Source organism: Corvus hawaiiensis, chromosome 4 (assembly GCF_020740725.1).
Source record: "Corvus hawaiiensis isolate bCorHaw1 chromosome 4, bCorHaw1.pri.cur, whole genome shotgun sequence".
Classification (NCBI taxonomy): Eukaryota; Metazoa; Chordata; class Aves; order Passeriformes; family Corvidae; genus Corvus; species Corvus hawaiiensis.
This window is the reverse complement of record NC_063216.1, coordinates 72,456,358-72,469,010: the sequence shown is the minus strand read 5'-3', so window position 1 is coordinate 72,469,010 and position 12,653 is coordinate 72,456,358. Positions and strand designations below refer to the sequence as shown.

General features: G+C 36.8%; 1 long non-coding RNA gene across 2 annotated transcripts in view; it reads left to right on the top strand.

The window, feature by feature from the left end:
- LOC125324747 overlaps window positions 1–12,653 on the top strand; it is a 77,228-nt gene that overhangs the window by 49,047 nt on the left and 15,528 nt on the right. For both annotated transcript variants that reach the window (XR_007203115.1, XR_007203114.1), the window contains 2 exons: window positions 43–783; window positions 7,569–10,765. This is a non-coding gene — a long non-coding RNA (uncharacterized LOC125324747). The remainder of the gene's footprint in view (window positions 1–42; window positions 784–7,568; window positions 10,766–12,653) is intronic.

The window sequence follows — 12,653 nt, the reverse complement described above, 5'->3', positions numbered from 1 at the left end:
CACTTTCCCCCTGTGACTTCCCCCCTCTTCTTTTCTTTCCAGTTCTTTCATGAAGGATGACATTTTCTGTCCATAAGGATGAATGTTTTCAAAGAATCACGACATCTGTAACAAAAACAAACAAACAAAACCCCCAAAATGACAAGAGCAACAACAAAAACAATACAAACAAACAATCAAACAACAAAAAAACCCCAAGACCTTGTGGAAAGCATTCTGGGCTGTGGGACAGAAATTCATGTCCTGCCTTCCAAATGTGCTTTCACATGTGACTTCCAGCAAATTACTTGATCTCTCCAGTTCTGTATCTACATGAGCTCAGCAACATTTTTTAATATATGGATACACAGGAACTAACATTCTTATCACTGCTGCTCTATTCTGTTACAGTTTAGATAAAACTATCTTTATAAAGGTTTAATAGTGTTTAAGAAAAAATTGATTTTATATAAAAGTTACATTTATTGCAAGGAAACAAATGGAAGAAGAAAATATCTATGAACTTCCAGCTTATCTGGACAAAGACTTTTATTAGCTGTTTCCTTGGTAACTTTTTGCAAGAAACCTTTAAAGATAACTTTGCATTTGGGAGTAGAGAATCTTGAAATATGACAAAGGCTACTGAGAAGTCTTAATACAAAGGCACAATGTATCCCAAGAAAGCTTTCATGATGTTGCTTTTATGGCTGAATCTCTGAGGAAAAAAATATTCTGCAAAGAAAAGCACAGCAAGAGAGCAAAGATGATCAGATGTATTAACACACAGAGTCAGCAACAAAGCAGGTAGGTCCTCGTTTGGTTTTGGTTTAGTTGGATGTGCTTTGGGTTTTTTTTCTGAGACACTGCACTAAGCTTGATAGGATTTCTCCAGCTGGAAGACTCAAGAGCAAGAGGGAACATTTTGCTTTCCTTCACAGCAGCATTCCTGAAGTAGATTAGATGTGTCACGAGAGATGATGCAGGGTAATTTGTAGAAGAAGATGATACAATTAACAACACGAATAGAAAGCAGAAGCAGTCAATAAATATTTCTGTTCCATAATTGTAAACAGGCAAGAATAATGTACTTGAACAACGTAAAGATGATGAAGCACCTTTCAGCTCACCTATCACCCAGAATAAGCAATGAGGAATTTGTGTGACCTAGATGAGTTACACCTCACAGCCCCAACTGGTGATGAAAATTTTGACAAATCCTGAGGACAACTCAGAAGAAGCTCAGAAGAGTTACAGCAACCTGCAAAAAGTATTCAAGAGGTATATTTAATGAAAAATATTTGCATTTTTCTAGGCCAAAGGAAAATAATGGAATTTGATTACTAAAGATTAAAGGCTTTGAATTGAAGTAATGTCAGAGTACTTTATGGTTGCTGAAAAAAAAAAAAAGAAATATTTTTGAGGAAATGACAGTTTGTGGATGCCCAAAGTGCCTGAATTATTCAAGTCATTATTAATTATTACATTACTTAAACTTTTGTAAGGATTTAGAACCTTATGACATTATAATTAAAAATACTGCACTGTGAATTACCAAGGAGGAGATGATGAATGGTATAACTGACAAATTTTAAGGAGTTCTTATTCATAGAGAATTCTCATTATAGGTTTTTTTAGTGGGAAAAATCACCATGGAAAATGTTCCTGATACTGCTCAAGATTTTTATCCATGATCTGGTAGTAAATATATCAACACTGTCAATAAAGTATGTGATTGGCACAAAGAGTAGAGGAATGCTGAAAAATGATGAACTAGAGCAGTCAGATACAATGGCCAAGACTACCTGATGAACTGATGTATTCAACCAAGATGCTTTTTCAGTTTGAGTAAATGCAAAATTTTATCCATGTAAATATAGGGAGTGCAGGTCATTCCTACAGCAGAGGAATAGGAACTACAGAGGAACATATTTAAAATATATAGGGATAATACTAGAGAAAGAATCAGTGGGTTCTGCAGTGGTTTTCTGCATCAAAAACACTCATTCTAAGTCTTGTATGTGGCAGAAGTTAAAATAAAAAACATCTCCTTATACAGTATGGATGAGATGATTATTATCCTACTAATAGTTCTAGAGCCTGCAATTTCAAAGGAATAATTAGAAAATTGGAAAAGAAACCTATTCTAGTTATTCAAGACCTGAGGAATATACAATACAGTGAATCCTACAGGGGTTTTCAGCCTTTTTTGTCTAGCAGGGAAAGCCCACATGGATGGTCTGGACACTAAATGTCATTCAGTTGGGAAAGACAGTTGTAATACAGTGGTTAATCAATAATTAAATGCAAATGTACTTGAGTAACTAATAAAATTTTGCTGGATTCTTCTCTCCTAATTTCTTCATACCAAGGGACATATTTTCGTCACAGACTCTTGCCTCCATAAGAGAATAATGTGGAGAATCATCAATATCTGAGATAGGAAGAAGTTTGGACTAGATGATGATATAATGCTGCCTGCCATGGAAAGAGATGGTTATGGAAAGGGGAAGCCTGGTACTAGTGACAAACCAGGTACTGGTGACAATCCAACATCTTTGGATCAGATCTTGGCTGCATCAGCTTTTAACAGTTTGAACAGTTTTAGGATTCTGACAAGATTTAAGCCTGAATAGCAGGGCAATAATTCCCAGTGGCCTATCATCAACATGAATAAGTGATTTCCATATCAACAGGAAAAATATCATAGAGATAACAGAAGTTACATTTATAGAAAGAGTAATTTATATAGAAATTTACATTTATAAAAAGTGTAACAAATTCCTCCCTCTCTACTCATTCTGTCAGGAGGAGAGCTGTTGGTAACAGAGCTTTATAGCTATAACAACTGATATTTTTCTCTGTAGAGGTACTAAGTTAAATCCCAGCAATATCACCCAGCAGAGCAGCTATCACAACATCAGCTCCTATGCTGGTAACCAGACAATTTTCTTTATAGCACTCCTGTGTGTGTATTTTATATACTACTGCTAAAAATATCAATTTTATTCCTTCTTTAGTAACCTCTTCCAGAGATCATGCATCAACTTACATATCATATTTCATAAATAATTATCTTACTAGGAAATTTAACTTGGTGTAAAAATAAAATGTCAATCCCATTTTTCTTCTACAGAAATGTCCTTATGCCAAGACAAGATGAATCCTCCACCATATGCTCATAAATGAAAGAGAAAATATGTTATCTAATGGTTCTTTGTTAGCAAACTATTCTAATTGATTTATTTTTCGTAGTAATTGCACTGCTAGAATGTATCTGTGCTTAAACTGCTACCAGCTCTGTCTAATATCTCCTATTTTAAACACTGGGCAATGAATGCAAAGAATTTATCATATTGTCACAGATGAAGAACTATATTTCTAATACTGTCTAAAATGATTGCACTTTTAAAAAATTATCTTAATTCCAGAAAAATGTAAATATTTGTTTGAGACTGGTTATTAACCCAAAAGACTGGGGTAACAAAGAGCAAAGACAAAGTACTTTCTTTTTGTTCTCTTCCTGAATTTATGAACATATACAAAGAAGTTTGATATTGCAGATACTCATTCTTGTTTGAAAGCTGTATGGATGATGTTTTGGGATGACATGTCCTACCACAAGGCATTGAAAATCAGAATATACCAGCAAAAATTAAAACAAAAGAGAAAAAGGAGAGAGAGAGTAGTGAAGTCACTAAGCAGAAGGTTTTGCTTTCAAAACGCCAGGATAAAATTTATGAGATAGGTGGCCTCCAACATTTATACTGCAGCTTGTCTTTTTCAAGTGTTCTATAGGAGAGCAGAGAGGAAAATCTGTACATTTTCATGTGAGCAACCATTGTTTTTAAAATCACTAATATTGCTCTTTAAAATAACAAATGAAATATTAAGACATTTCATCAGAGCAAGTATTAAGTCTGAAAATAATGGTGCAGTTTTATGCTATCCTAAGAGTTAAGCTTAAAATCATGGGAAGTCAGTCAATATTCTGTTCCTGGTACTTTCATGCTCATGGAGGACACAGTGTGGCATGTTACTACCTCATCATCTCATTCCAGTCCTACTGCGTGCTGCAAAAGTGTCTTCATGATCATGGCCTTTAGTGCAGTTGCCGAGTGAGCTGGAAGGATTGTTACTCAAAAATGTCAATACTCAGGGAATGGCCCAGCTTTATTATAAAACCGCTCTCACAGAATGTGTAACAAATGTGGATTATGGCAAAAATTATCTTTTCCCTGAGTACACCCATGATCCAACACCTACTCCAGTTACTAACAGGCTCCATGAACTTTGATCAAGCACTTAAACCCTTGTGAATTTTTCTTACGGCTGGATTATGTTGTCTTTATTTCCCATTGTGCGCATTGCTTATTTGAAAGTTAGAAAACTCTTTTGGTGGATTCCTGCTGGAAAGGTCAAGCCATATATCCCCATGTAATTTTTATTGACCAAATTTTACATAGTGAAAATGGATGGGGAATCACCTGTTGGAGAAAGCTGCCTAATAATAATGGCTGGAAAACCTACAGCCTCATTAAGAACAGATCTCCTTCCCTAGTGCTATCCAGACAGCTGTGAAACACGACAATAGATTGCAACCTATCATCCAAGGTGTATAATTCATTATTCAAAGAAACCTGGTTTAGGCATCTAGGAAAACTGTTTTTGCTGTAGACAAAACAACAGCAGAAAAATGATATTTTGAAGAACACACTGAAGTTAGCCATGAAAATGACTGCAGAAAGAATCAAACAAGAAGAGCAGAGAGTGTCAGTTAACTAGCTGCTGGTTGTGAATTTTCAGTTTAACTTCCTAGAAGCGCTCAGGTTAGGAAGGATCTCTGGAGGATTTGTAGTCCAGTGCTCAAAGCAGAGCTAATGGCAAAGTTAGATCAGGTTGTTCAGATTCTTGCCCAGCTGAGCTGGCACAGTGCCCCACTCGGATCGAGCTGGGATGGGGCTCTGAGGAACCTTACGTAGTGGGTGCCATCCCTGCCTATGGCTGGGTGTTGGAACCAGATGATCTTTAAGTTTCTTTCCAGCCCAAACCATTCTATGATTCCATGAACTTTTGGGCCAGCAGTCCAGTTTGCTTTCCATGCACTTTGGGGTCCAGACTGCATTTTCTCAGTTTGCCTACTGGGCACTTCTTGGATAATGTATTTAAAGACCTGCTTAATTTCAGGTGAACAATATTTTTAAACTACTTCTCATTCACAGACTCAGATATTTGATTAGAGAAGGAACTCAGGTTGATTAAACCTGACTGATCTTAGTAAATCAGAGGTAGAAATTAACAATCACCTTCTTGTCTTTCATGTACCTTCCACAAATCCTATTTACTTTCAATGCACTAGTACTGGAGCCTTGTTCATTCTCTTGTTTTATTCTTCTAAACTTCTGTTCAAGTCTATAATTGACAAAATCATAATGAGAATAACATATTAAACAGAATGAACTAGTAATCACTTCTTCTCATTAATCTGGAGTTTGATTAAGTCTTGAAGAAGTACTTGATAATTTGGAATCTAGCTCTAAACATGTTTTAAGTATTTTAAAATCCTTCGTAATTTTTTTTGTCTCTTGAACATGAAGAATTCAATAGTCCTTTATTTTTCCATTTTTCCAAGACTTGCCAAGATATCATGACAATTGAGATTTTTAATCCACATTTTCAGACTGAGATATCTAAATTTTAGCACCTTGATCTAATGTCACTATTCAGAAAGCAGTTTGATTTTCAAGTGTTTGGCAGTTCACTTCTGAAAATGTCTTTAATTTGCTTGTGTCTCTCAGACAGTTAATTCCCCCCTGACTCGGTAGGAAGCAGACTGAAACTAAGTGTGGTTTTCATACAGCTTTCTTAACAGCTAGCAGACAGGAGATACATCTTTGCTCCATGAACAACCTAGGCCAGATATTTTATGTGTAGCTTAGCAGTGAACGGTTCCATATTTCATTAGCAATCTCCAGTACAATTCTGTGCTCCTTGTGCCTTTAGCAAAATGCAAGAAATTACAAGGCTGACGTGAAGTGCAGGAGAGAGGAACATTATAAAAGGAACTACTTAGAAAGTGAGAAGTGGAAGTGCTCACTTGCTTAATATTAGTATAAAAACCTCCTGAAGATGAGAGGAATAGAAGCATTCTTTTCTTTTGGGTTTGTTTTTTTTTTTTAATGCATTGGGGTGTTGCACATCCTAATTGAAACTTGTGGAGCAGAAAGCTGATCTTGCAGTAATGTTTGTGGATACAATTATGGAAATCCTTTGAGTGTGATTAAATTATACAGTGCCTGGATATTGAAGTCATTTCGATACTTATGTCTGCAGTACAGTCCGTGGCAAAGTAGGAGGTGACATCTCCCTGATCAATCAGTTTAAGAAGGACAGAATGTGCAGTAGTTTTCCAATTAGCAAGTTTTTTCCAGGGCTAAATACCACCCATAAAAGAGTCAGTTCTGCATGGTCTATTGGACAAATTTAAACACATATGAAGTAGAGACATCCCTGAAAGATCACTAAGAAGACCTGATCAGTATAAAATGGTTCTATAACAGAAGAAAAGGCGTATCTTAATATTAATTGGAGTAAGGAAAGATTTTAGTTGATTTATTGCTAAATCCAGGTCTTCGGTCCCTTTTATAAATCTAGGTTATGGAACTTGGTACAGTTATTTGTTTGAGATACTATAATTTATCCACCACCACAGAAATATAGGTTTGTTTAGTTCTTGTTGTTCATCTCAAAGAGGTGGTTGATTCTTTTCATAGGTAAAGAATGTTTTAATTTATTATCTGTTGTGAATACCTGGGCAGGTGTCCAAATCTCCAGGATTTGTTGTTAATAAACAAAACTTGAGAATAGAGGAAGAAATTTTTTCCACAGAAAAAAAATGGAAACTGTGTCTAATACAAAGATATACTTTAAAAATAGTGTTTCCTGAGAAAAAATATGGTTCATCCAGAATATTAAAATTCAAATGCTTAACAGTTCTGTTTTCATGAAAAATCACATAACTCCAGAACAGTGTAGGTTTTCTACAATATTCAGGCTCCTAAAATTCACCAAAAATAGTCAGACTAAAGTCTCGCTTCCCAAAGCACAGATATTCTTTAGCTGTTTCCTCACTTATAGAGAAATTAATATTCAAGGCCATTATCAATTTTTTCATCTCCATAACTTGGGGATAGATTTTACCCAGGAAGTGTTTTAATCACCTTGATAACTTCCAGTTCATTGCAAACTCACTTGTTTCTCATTTTGGGTGAGAATCACCTATGGTCTAAGGGCTCTGGAGGAAGGCATATGTGCTATGTGTATTAGTAAATGGTTCAAATGGTTAAGTATGTTCCTGCTAAAAAATTGCATCTCATTTCCAGTTTGAAGGTTTGGCTCTCAGCCACTGGGTCTTGTTATCACAGATGAAAGAGCCCTCTGATATCAGGCACTGCTCCCTGCGTAGGTGGAATGTTCCCCATGTTGTCCATATTAATCTGATTCATTGCTGCTACTGCATTATCTTTCATCATTTTTCCTAACTGTCAATTTTCAAAATAGTGCTGGTTTTGATATGCTGCTTGTTTTTGTAGCTGAGAAGCCATGAAGTAGCTGGAGAGGACTTAAAAGAGATCTTCATCTGGATGAGTTACTACTGATAGGAAAAAAAAATTCTACATCTTTGAAGGATGTCTTACACTTTGGACTACAATTTTCTGGCAACTTTCACCACAGAGGTCTCACATTTGCTTCAATAAATGACTGAAGTGCCTAGACATTTATTTTTCTATGTCTGGTTCCCAAATGGAAGCTGGATCTCCCGTGGTAGGCATATTAGATCAAGTTTTTCTGGCCTAATTTCCAGCAATATCCCCATGATTCCTACTAGCTACCTGTCCTGGTAGTGCACATCTGGCCAAGAAGAAACCCAAGGCAGGTGGATTTACATGGAATTTAGGAAATGTCCCAGTGCCTGGAAAGTATTAGCCACTGCAGAGTAATCCATGCAGTGCAGCAGATAGCCCTGGGAACTGACTGTAAAGCTGCTTAATATAGTAGAGTGTCTGAAATTCTTCCCCTCCTCTGCAGCTTAGACATATGGCTTAGAACTCATGGAAAAGAGATGGATTCCAGCATCCAGAAACCTCTACTGTGAAGAAGTCTACAGAAACACTTCCCAAGAACTCAGAAGAGATTGCAAAAGAGACATTATTTTCTCTTTTCTCTCAAACCTGCCAAGGGTTTCATGCATTTGCCTAGTAAGTGAGAAAAGAGGCTGTTCTCATCAAATTCTCATGGGGCAACTCAGAAGGATCTCTGAACACAGGGATGAGGCCCTTTTTGTCAAAGGTGTACAACTGCATCAAGAAATATCACTCACAAATCTCTCGGGTTCCAATTCATCCCTCTTTCCCAAAAATCCAGGAAACTGCACAGTCACATTTACTTTCCTTTTCTGTGATTTTGGTTTTTTTAAGTGACTTACTGAGCCATGACAAGTATTTTTTTTTTTTTTTCCCAAAATGGAAGAAAAATTTGTTTATTCAGAAGCATTTACTAACAACTCAAAAATCAATATAAAACACAGTATTGCTGTCATACTTGTATTCAAACAGATCCAAGACATATTACACCCTTGTTTTTGTGACAAACCTTTCTCCTTTGTGAAAAGCTTGTTTTACAAAGTAACAGAAAGAAGGGTGAAAAGAGTGACTTGTCAGAAGCTGTGCTTCCAAGCTGTTTGGAAAGGGGAGAAAGATCTGGCTGGTTGCTTACCCAGAAATTTTTCAAGATGCTTTTTGCTCAGATGAAATTGCAAATAAAAGCTCAGTCGGAATGTACTGCTGGTTTGTTGAACTTATAATGACTATTGCAAATACAAGAGAATACTCAGAAGCCATACTGTGGTTTCATTTCCATCTTGGAAGATAAGAAAAGCTGTTGTTTACACTTGAAAGATGATATTGAAGAATTAAATAGTGCCTCATTATCTCACCTAGTTCCACTTCTACTCAGATTCTTTTCTTGCCCTTATTCCTGTCACTGACCATACTGAATACCTTTCTAACTGAAAGAGAATTAAGATGTGGAATGAGGTGCAAACAAATGCGTGCCTCATCTAGAGCTGGTGGATGACAAGACTACAGATAAGTTTAAAGTCTGGGGTTTTACCTCCATAGAGACTTCAGAAAAATGCAGAGGGAAAAAAACTGAAACTCACAAATTTTGAATGCCCTCCAACATTTGATGATTTGATTATTTCGTTCACATCTCTGTTTACAGACTTTGAAGCTGCTTTGTGAGGTAGTCAGAAACAGAAAACTTTTACAAGGTAAATAACTGAAAGAGTTGAGAATGAAAGAAGAGACCCTCTTCGGCTAACAGGATTCTAGGGCCCATAAAAAAAAAAACATGGTCCTCTGAGTAATCTTGAAAACACATGAGAATGACCATAGAATTTAGTTCCTCTTTAGGGATCAAAATAAGCAGCAACTTTATCAGGATAGTACAGCACTAAGAGCCTGGCCTTGGACAACATAATGTGAACTGACAGCCTTTCCGAGGAATTTTAAGGGTTTGTCTCTATCTGCAGTTGCTTCACATTTCCAAATTTGGCTCTGAACACCAATAAGAAGCATTTAGCAGAACGAAATACTGGATCCAATTTTCTGAATGAACATTCATAGGACCATCCTTCTTCCCAGACTGAGACATTTTACTAATAAAGGACACACAGAAGACATCCTTGACGTCTTGTTTCAGAGTCTGCATCCATTACACTCTTGTAATGAAGAAGGGAAGCAAAATACAAAAAACAAAATAAAACAAAATAAAGGAAAATTATCAATTGATAAAAGAAAAAATATCAAACCTGCTTGCTAAAATAAACAGATGGAAAAGGCAAATTATTAGTGAATACTTGTTTTCTAGCAAAGCTACTGGGGGAAATAGAAGGAAGATGAGCAAGTAAATATGCACAGCATTCCTGGAGGAGAAATAAATAGGGATCCTATTATACTGCTGCTTATGCACAGCTTGGAAACTTCACTATAAAAGCTGCAGGGAATAGAAATACACTGTATGCAAGCAGAACATCCTTGGACTTTTTACGACACTACATGCATGCCATACCCTGAGGTTCCTATAAAATACTTATTATTTGCCAGTTCAAGCTGTTTGGCTTAGCTGTGATTTGGGTAATATTTCCTTCCACTGGAAGAAGTGCTCTGCTATTGGAATAGGCTGGAGTGCTACAGCAGCATATCCTCATCTTTCTCAGATTGCTCATAAATTTCCAGGCCACAGTTATCAACCACAGGTATTCTAAACTGCAAGTGACTCTGCCTGTGGATCCGTAGAGCAGGGAATATATACCAAAATTTCAAGTTCATTTATTCCTCCATTTCCATCGCTGTGTATTTCTTATCATAGATTTAAAAATATTAATTTACCTGGGCTCTGACATACATGCAGAAGTCCAAGGCGATCTCTGTTAGTTTCAGGACAAAATATAACACTGAGTAAACTCACAGGCTTTTACTATGCAAACCAAAAGTTTTTCTTGGTTTTCTTTGGAAGAATTCTCAATTACTTCAATCAAGAAAAATTTTGTAAAAGGACTGAGTAGGCGAAATAATGACAAAACTTGAGCTCTTTGACAGAGGACAAGGAAGTTTTGATTAGAGGGAAGACAATTTGAGAAGAACTTCCTTTCCTGAGGCTGCACCTACAATCAAAGGAGGCTATCAACTATTGCATAACCCTGAGTATGGAAATAAAGGAGTTATTGGTGAGTAGACTAGGATGGTAGAAGTTCCTCGGGGTATATCCATAAAAGCTTCAAGGACATAGAGTGTGGAGTGAGAAGGGCATACAGAGAAGCTCACTCCCAAGGATAAATCCCAACTTGTGCAGAGGCTGGAAGGGAGCACTGGGGAGACCCACTGCAGTGTGTGTTAACTCTCTCCTGTTAAACCAGGCTCTGCTGCACTGCTTTGTCAAGTCACATACTCTATTGCAGGACTGACTTCTCTGCCACCATCCCCATGGCCCAGACTTGGGAACACACAAAGCCCACTGCAAGACTCAGGGGCCATGAACAGCCTGAAGGCTCAGTCACAGAATGGTTAGGTTGGGGACTCTCACTTCAGAGTGGCCAGGCCACGAGCTTTTTACCTTTAAGGATATTTTCAGGGGATTCAGTAACTTAACTGCCCATGGGAGCAGAACTCGGGGAACTTTGCTCCAAAGGAAGTCAGTGATCAGGGTTCTTCTATCTTTTTCTTGGGATATTAAATATTCTCTCAGAGTAAACAATCTATTTGATGATTTTCCACTGACTGATACTTAGCTCTAGGAAAGGACAAGCTCATTTTGCCAAAATTGCCTCTGGATTAGGATGTTGCATACCCCATTGCTAGGGACATGGCCTACTGCAGAAAACATTACAATTTAATTATATTGGTGAATACAATATTATTTGTGAAATAAAATTGCCTTTTTAGGATTTTTAGCATTCTTGGATCTTTAGAGAATCATTAAACAAAGTAATTCCCTATTACCTCAGTGAAAAGGAATTAATGAAAGAGTAAAGCTATCAGAAAGGTCTGAAAGCAAATGATTATGGGTTAATAATGTTTCAGGAATTTAAATGTAAAATCCTGCTAATAATCAGAAGAAATAGCTATGCAGGATCAAACTATCATGCAGAGCCTCCCACAATAATTTATTCATTAAAGAAAAGGAAAATTATTTTCTATTATTCCAAAGACTAACCTCACAGTGAAAAATAAATTGGAATTTATAGTGCTTCATCTCTAGAAGCGAACAGGAAAGATATTTGTGACTTGCAAACAAAAGATTTATTTCTATTAAAAACTAGAAAAAAAAAAAAAGAGTAGTTCACTTTCCTGGATACCCTTTTCTAACATTTTCATAGATTATACACCTGTGTGATAGCAAAATTATAATCTGATCACTTAGGATCATCTAACATATTCTAATTGAAAACTTTGCAATTATTTCAGTGTTTTGAATAGTACATGCAAATGCTGCTTTCCTATTTGACTGAAAGATCCTAGTAAATAAGTTTGGGTTTAAACCTCTAAATTTTTGGCTGTGCCTGGAATTCTGAAAGTAATATTATAGCCATTTTTCCTCCAAAAGCTCTTGAGAATTCTTGGAAAAATCACAGTCTGATGTCTGCATACGGGAAGCCTGTGAGACTAATGTGTGATAGGCTGTCAAAAATGGAATAATACAGAACTCCCTTAAACCAGTATGAAGAAAGATACCAAGTGAATCTCTGGCTATTCTACATCATCTGATTTCAGTTGCCTATACTTAGACTTTTACTGTTCTTTGAGGTATCTCAGATTATAAAGGCTTCTACAAGAGGCGGGCAAAGGCACCATCAGACTTAAAGAACACCAGAACTCCTCCTCTTTGAAAAGTAGCTATTTGGGGCAATTAATTTTGGGTCATGAAATCCCACCTCTACATTTTTAGGTGTGGGGTAGGTATCTGAGGTTCTGCCATAGATGGAAGATCTCTAACCAGGACAGTCTATGGAGCCTGCAGAACCTTTTGGCTGACCTGTTACCAGGTCTTCTGGAGGATGTGGTTTTCCTATAATTCCTGTGTGGCATGTGCCAACTGAATGGGAGCAAAGTTCAGAT